The following is a 7,878-nucleotide window of genomic DNA, read 5'->3' as shown; positions in this document are numbered from 1 at the left end:
ATGCCAAATTCTCCAAGTGTGAATTTTGGTTGCCAGAAGTGACCTATCTAGGCCATGTAATCTCTGGTAAGGGTATTGCTGTCAATCCCGAGCGAGTTCAAACCGTCCTTGATTGGACTCCACCTGAAACGGTCAAGCAAGTTCAGAGCTTCCTTGGCTTAGCGAGCTATTGCCGCCGCTTCGTCAAGAATTTCTCCAAGGTTGCTAAACCCCTAACTGAACTCTTCAAGAAAGATAAAAAGTTCAAGTGGACCCCATAGTGCGAGTTCAGCTTTCAGGAACTGAAAAGACGCCTGACATCTGCTCCTGTACTGGTACCACCAGATTTCTCCAAGGACTTTATTATCTATTGCGACGCCTCGCGACAAGGACTAGGTTGCATACTCATGCAAGATCGTCAGGTAATTGCCTATGCCTCATGGAAATTACACCCCCATGAGGAAAAATATCCCACACATGATCTAGAGCTTGCAGGTGTAGTCCATGCACTTAAAACTTGGTGACATTACCTTCTCGGTAATCGTTGCAAGATCTCCACCGATCACCAAAGTTTAAAATATATCTTCACCCAACCGGATTTGAATCTGAGGCAAAGACGTTGGGTCGAGTTGATCTCGGATTACGACTTAGGAATAACTTACACCCCGGGCAAAGCCAATGTCATGGCTGATGCGCTAAGTCGTAAATCTTATTTTAACAGCCTGATGTTACAACAAAGTCAACCACTTATCCATGAGGAATTTCGTAAGCTTAACCTTCACATTGTTCCTCAAGGATTCCTATCCACCCTGGTGGCGAAGCCTAACCTTACGAATCAAATCATACCTGCCCAGAAGCGTGATAAGGGCATATCCCGGATTAAGGAAAACATCGCTAGCGGAGTTGCTAAATGTTTTTCCATGGATGAGCGAGGTGTTGTTTTCTTTGAGAACCGCTTGGTGGTTCCCAAGAAACAACATCTACGCTAGTTGATTCTTAAGGAAGCTCATGATTCCCCTCTGACCATTCATCCCGGTAGTACTAAAATGTATCAAGACCTACGCCAGAGGTTTTGGTGGACTAGGATGAAGAGAGAAATTGATCAATACATTGCTAGTTGCGACGTCTGTCGTCGTGTTAAAGCAGAGCATCAACGGCCTGCTGGCACCCTTCAACCTTTGGCTATTCCTGAGTGGAAATGGGATAAAATCAGTATGGATTTCATTACTGGGTTTCCCAGGACCAAGAGAGGGAATAATGCCATCCTCGTCGTGATCGATCGTCTCTCCAAGGTGGCCCACTTTCTACCTGTTCGTGAGAGTATCACCGCTAGCCAGCTAGCTGACTTATACATCTCCCGAATAGTGTCTCTTCATGGTGTCCCATTGGAAATTAACTCAGACTGTGGGAGTCTCTTCACCTCTCGATTTTGGGAAAGTTTCCAAAATGCTATGGGAACTCGTCTCTCTTTTAGCACCGCCTTCCACCCCCAATCAAGTGGTCAAGTAGAGCGAGTAAATCAAATTCTGGAAGACATGCTCCGAGCTTCTGTCATCTCATTCGGAATGGATTGGGAGAAATGCCTTCCATTCGCGGAGTTCGCTTATAACAATAGTTATCAAGCTAGCTTGGGCAAAGCTCCTTTCAAAGTTCTCTATGGACGAAAATGTCGAACGCCCCTTAACTGGTCAGAAACTGGGGAAAGACAACTCTTTGGCCCGGATATGATTCAGGAAGCAGAAGAGCAGGTTCGTGTTATTCGTGAGAAATTGAAAACAACCCAATCTCGTCAAAAGAGCCAATATGACCGTAAACATAAGCTCATGACTTATGAAGTCGGCGAGAAGGCTTACCTTCGGGTCACTCCGTTAAAGCGAACCCATCGATTTGGTATCAAAGTCAAATTGGCTCCTCGTTACATTGGACCCTTTCGCATTCTTGCCAAACGAGGGGAAGTTGCCTACCAATTGGAACTACCTCCACATCTTTCCAGAGTTCACGATGTCTTCCACGTTTCTCAACTCAGGTGTTGCTTCGTGGATCCTATCCGTGGAGTGGACCACGAAACGCTTGATCTACAAGATAATCTCTCTTATCGGGAATATCCCGTTCGTATCCTTGATCAAGCCGAGCGTACCACTCGATGCCATAACATCAAGTTTCTCAAGGTTTAATGGTCACACCATTCCGAAAAGGAAGCCACTTGCGAAAGGGAGGATCGTCTTCGACTCGAGTACCCCACCTTCTTCCCAACGGATCCTAAATCTCGGGACGAGATTCTTTTGAGTGGGGGTGAGTTGTCACACCCTAGCTAGTTCATGCATTAGAGTGTTGCATCATGTTTAAATTTCCAGAAAACTGAAATGGGGATGACAAAACCCCCAGCACCCCCCTGGAACAACTAGGGTTACTAAGAACTTTTCCACTGAACCTGAAATGCCCTTCTAAAAAGTCCACCCTTTTTGTTTTGGGTTAAAACCTTTGACAAAAATAGTGCACATTTTTCTAGGACATCCTAAGGTCATTGGATTAATCCATATAGTATTTGCATTTGGGCATTTAAATGCTATAAAATAATTTAAATGCCCAAATAATACTGAAAGTAATTTTAGGCTGTTGAGAATATTTTCAAATGTGCCTCTGATTATTTCCAGGGTTTTTCTAAATGAAATAGTATTCTTACTATTCCAAAACATAAAACAGAATAAATAAAAAGAGAAAAAGAGAGAGAAAGGGACTAACCTGGCTAAACCCCCCAGCCGGCCCACCTGGCGGCCCAGCACTGTGCTGGCCCATGGCCAGTCAGCTGCTTCCTCTCGCCAGGCAGGCAGGCAAGGAGGTGAGCGCCGGCGTGCCTGCGCTCCCCACGGCGCCACCTGCTTGCCGCCCGCGCCCCTGGATGCCTGGACGACCTCCACGTCGTCGCCCCGACCCCACAGACCTCTCCATTCACCCCCAACGCCTCTACCTCGCCCTCTCCCACCATGGCCGACGCCTCTGCCGCCGCACCCTCGCCGTAGCCGCGCCCTCCGTCATCCTCGCATCGCGCCGTCGTGTCCACAAGCTCCGTCGTTGTCGACTACGTCGAGCAGGCCGAGCCCCGAGCGCTTGCCCGCTCTGGAATCGCCCCGACCTCGTCTTCCCCAACTCCGGCCACCGGAGATCCCCTTCGTCGTCCCCGCCGCATCAGCTCACCCCCGACCTCGCTGACTGCCTCGTCGTGACCCCCATGAGCTCAGCCATCTCCCCATCCTCTTCGTTTCCTCTTTTGCACTCCGTAGCGACTGCACCATGCTCACCCGCATGCGCCACCGCCCGCGCTCGTCGCCGGCGATGCTCCGGTGACCATTTGGTCCCGGGCATGCGCCCAACGCGCTCCCCGCATCACGTAGAGCCCCCGTAGCACCTCGTCGCGCTCATTTGCGCACCACAGCCTCATCCCCACCTGCACCCGAGCTTCGGCCGCCGCCAAGCTCGTCGTCGGCGCCACTCCGGCCACTCCCCATCCGCGCCACCACGCTGGTTGGATGCGGGCGAGCGTCGGCGTCCCGTAGCTGTGCTCCGCACGCCGAACGGCGCCTTGTAGGTGAAACACGCGCTGCTCTGCCGCGTCTGGCCTCCGCCGGCGAGTTTGACCCTGTTTGACCCCTTGTGGGCCCAGGTTGACCTCCCCTGAGTCGCTGACGTGTGGGCCATGCACCTGTCTAATTAGAATTAGTTTAGTTAACACTAATTATTTTAGTTAACATGTGGGCCCAGGGCCTAACTAACCTAGTTTAGTGCTAACGAAACACTAACTAACTCTGTTAGTTAGTTGTGACACTAACAGATGGGGCCCACCAGTCAGGTTTGACCTGGGCTGGCGCCTTTGACCCACTGACGTCACACTGACGCCAGGCTGATGCAGTAAATCCTTTTCTGGATTTATTCTTATATAGGAAATTCCAGAAAATAACCAAAACTTCTAAAATTCATAACTTTTAATCTATAACTCCAAATGCAAAGATTTATATATGAAATTTGATCAGAAAAATTCAATATTTCCATCTGTAATGGTTTCATGCATGACAAAACACTTTAACCTTGCTGTTTAGGTGAAACAAGATAATACACTTATAATGCTTAATAACATAAGCTCCCATTTGAATCTTTGATTCAAATGGACCCAATTCAACTTGTTTCACATTGCATTAGGCAGGACACCTCATTTTGCCATGTCATAGCATGCATCATATTGTTGCATATTGCCATGTGATGATTGTATTCTGTGGTGTCTTTCATGGTAGGTTCTGCCTCCGAGTATCCAACTGAAGGGCAGTACCCTACTACTACTCCATCAGGCAAGCAGCCCCATTGATCATATCGATACAATCCCATGTTCTCGCTTCTGCTCTCACTTACTGCATTAAGACAACAACGTTTCAAACTGCTATGTGCTGCGGTAGTTGAACCCTTATCCTCTGCATGACCTGTCATTGCCACAGTAACTAGATGAAACCCACTAGCATGTGTGGGAGTTGATTGAGCCATGTATGTGTTTCCTACCTTGCTATGCCTGCTATGCTTAGAGTTGTGTCAGGTCTGGTTCATCTGGGTGATGGGCTAGAGTGAAATGATTATGTCGGTAATGTGAGGGATGTGTTGAACATGCCTTGGTAAAGGCATCGATGAGAGGCCATGTAGGAGTACATGGTGGGTTGTTTCATTAAGGCCGTCCATAAGAACTGAGATCTGTAAGCGTGATTTAAGATTCAGCTACTACCACACATTGGGCCCTGAAATATGACCCCGCTCGACTTGCTGACCCCTCTCGTCCTCTGACCAGGAGTTGCAACTAGTTTCTGGTGTTTGTAGGTTATGTGTTGGCGGCCGTGGGTAGCGCTGACCCTAGGGGTGGGCTATGATGCGGTAGATACACCGTGGCATGGTGTACCGAGTCACCCGTTTGGTATCTCGGGAACCCTGCACACATCGTTTGGGGCCGTTGAGGACACGCCGGCCAGATTTCCTTGCGGATGGAACCCGAATAGGCGATAAACCTGGACTAGAGACTTGTGCGGTTAGTCAGGTCGTGGTCTACACCCACGTCGGCTTTCGCTTGAAGTCTGCCGAGCACATGTCGTGTGTAGACGCTAAGTGGTGGAAACATGTGTGACGAAGTACACCCCTGCAGGGTATAAAACTATTCGAATAGCCGTGTCCGCGGTAAAGGACTACTTGGTTGCCTATACAGTTCATAGACAAGTTAATGGTTACTACTAGAAGACTCAAGATAAGTGTGAGTACCGAGGATGGCCCTCTCGTAGGATGACGAGGGAGGATCCCCGGTGGAGTATTGTGTTGGTGATTAGTGGACTCGTGTGCGGAAACTATTTTATAGTGGTGTCTCGTAGGATAGCTTAGCCAAGAGTCAAAGCTGGCTTGCTGCAATAACTCCACCACCTTCTTGAGAATGAGCATGTATAGTAGGTTCTGTTGTAAGACTTGCTGAGTACCTTTGTACTCATGTTGCTTTAGTTACTGTTTTCAGACGACAACACCGCCCCCTCCGATGGGTTTTATGTAGACCTCGACGTCGATGAGTAACTTGCCTCCCAGGTGGTGATTCTGGCCATGGAGGGCCCTATGTAGATAGTCAGGCTTCGACAAGCCTTCTTTCTTTCTAGTGTCTGTACTCAGACTATTTGCTTACGCATGTGCTTGTATGCTTGTATGCTTGTATGACTTGAGTGTCGGGTCATGTGACCCCTACCTGTATGAACATGTTATGTATGGCTCTCCGGAGCCTTTAAATAAAGTACTTGAGTTATAGAGTTTTGTTGTGATGCCATGTTGTATTTGCACATATCGAGCATATTGTGTGTATGATTGAAATGCTTGGTATGTGTGGGATCCGACAATCTAGTTGTTTATCCTTGGCAGCCTCTCTTATGGGGAAATGTAGTCTAGTGCTCCTTGAGCCATAGTAGTCCGCTACAGCCCGGTTCACCGGAGTCCTGCTAGTCTAGCACTACTGCTCAGGACACTTGACTGGCCGGCATGTGTTTCACTTCGTTCCTATGTCTGTCCCTTCGGGGAAATGTCACGCGGTGACATCCAGAGTCTGGCCTAGCCTGCTACAGCCCGGGTTCCCCGGAGTCCTGTTAGCCCAGTGCTACAACTCGGATTCACTCGCTGATGACCGACATGCTCGATGTGATTCATGTATGCCGGTCCCCATAGGTTAGTGCCGCTTTTGGTTCACGACTAGCCATGTCGGCCCGGGTTCTCTGTCATATGGATGCTCGCGACACTATCATATACGTGAGCCAAAAGGCGCAAACGGTCCCGGGCCATGGTAAGGCGACACCTGTGGGGATACCGTGCGTGAGGCCGCAAAGTGATATGAGGTGTTACCGGCTAGATCGATGTGACTTGCAATCGGGGTCCTGACAATACTTGTTCTAGGTAAAGCGAACATCAAGCATGCGTAGAGTTGTATCGGTGGTCGATAGAACTTGAGGGAATATTTGTTCTGCCTTTAGCTCCTCGTTGGGTTCGACACTCTTATCGAAAACTGTTGCGATCCCCTATACTTGTGAGTTATCATTCAGGAGGAGATGGGAACGGTCTTCAGGAAACCTCCTGAGGCTCAGGGTTCCGGTGGCCCATGAGAAGCCATTCCTTCAACGCGTGGCTTCAGCTGCACCAACTCTACTTCATCTACAGAACCAGGTGACATCTTCCAAGTTCATTTAAGCTGGGAGCGCCCCTCAGGCTGCATTATTCCCAGGCCACACGGGTCCGTCCTTGTGTCATGTATCCCTTTTCCTTATGTCTTTAGCTTACCTTATTAGGAGCGCCCCTCGGGCTGCATCATCCCCACGCCGTCTGGGCCAGACACAGTGGCGTGTATCTTCCTGCATTTATCCAAGTCGACCTGCTCTTCATGCTTAACCTGCCAACTGCTATCACCTGCTCGATCATCGCCTCCCTCGGGGCCTCTACACAGGCACGACGCTGGTGCATGGGTCCGTCCCTTCCATGACCGATAAATCTGAGTGGTCGAGCTCTGGCTCGCGGCACGCGCCGTGCACGTCACCTTACCAGGCCCTTAGTGCCTTCACATCATCCGGACCAACCAGCGGCAGGCAGGCGGCAGTAATGGCAAACCATGTTTCTTCTTGTGCCTATCCACAGGGACCCCGCGGGAAGGATAGCAGGCGGCACCGCGAGTCTCCTTTTCTCTCGTGCGATTCGCTTGCGCGTTAAAAGGGGAGCTCCTAAGCATCGCGACTCAGGAGCTCTAACTGGCTCTCTAGCCCTCACCCCCTGGCCTTGACCATGGCATCGCGACCTGGCATACCAGTGGCGGCCGAGCTCGCTCAAGGGCCGGGACTTGAGGACGTAGAGCACTAAGAAGAGCTCGGGAGAGGGAAAACTCATACGAACCGGCCTAGCTATGTCGCATAAGTTGGCGCGCAGCCCTAGCGCAACATCAGGAATCACCGCGAAGTCAGCAAAATAAGTCTCACCCTCGATCGGCTAAATATTTGGGCCTAGTAGTCGCTCACACCATGTCGCAACCCCGTTGCGACCAAGTCATCTTCCTTTATTTCCTTACCATGGCTGCTTGGGCGCTAAGGGGGACTCCTGAGCATCACGACTCAGGAGCCTAACTGGTCACATAACCCCTCACTCCTTGGTCCGTCCTGGTCTCCGGTCGGCCCAATGGCGGTTGAGGTACGCGCGGGGCCGGGCTTTGCCGACGTAGAACATTAATCTATCCTCATGAACTCTTCCTATATGTTGTTCGCACGTCAAGGGGGACTCCTGAGCATCGCGACTCGGGAGCCTAACTGGTCACGTAGCCCCTCACTCCTTGGACCGTCCTGGTCTCCGGTCGACCCAATGGCGTTT

This window comes from Triticum urartu, chromosome 4 (genome assembly GCF_003073215.2).
Source record: "Triticum urartu cultivar G1812 chromosome 4, Tu2.1, whole genome shotgun sequence".
Taxonomy (NCBI): domain Eukaryota; kingdom Viridiplantae; phylum Streptophyta; class Magnoliopsida; order Poales; family Poaceae; genus Triticum; species Triticum urartu.
Note: the sequence above shows the minus strand (reverse complement) of the source record.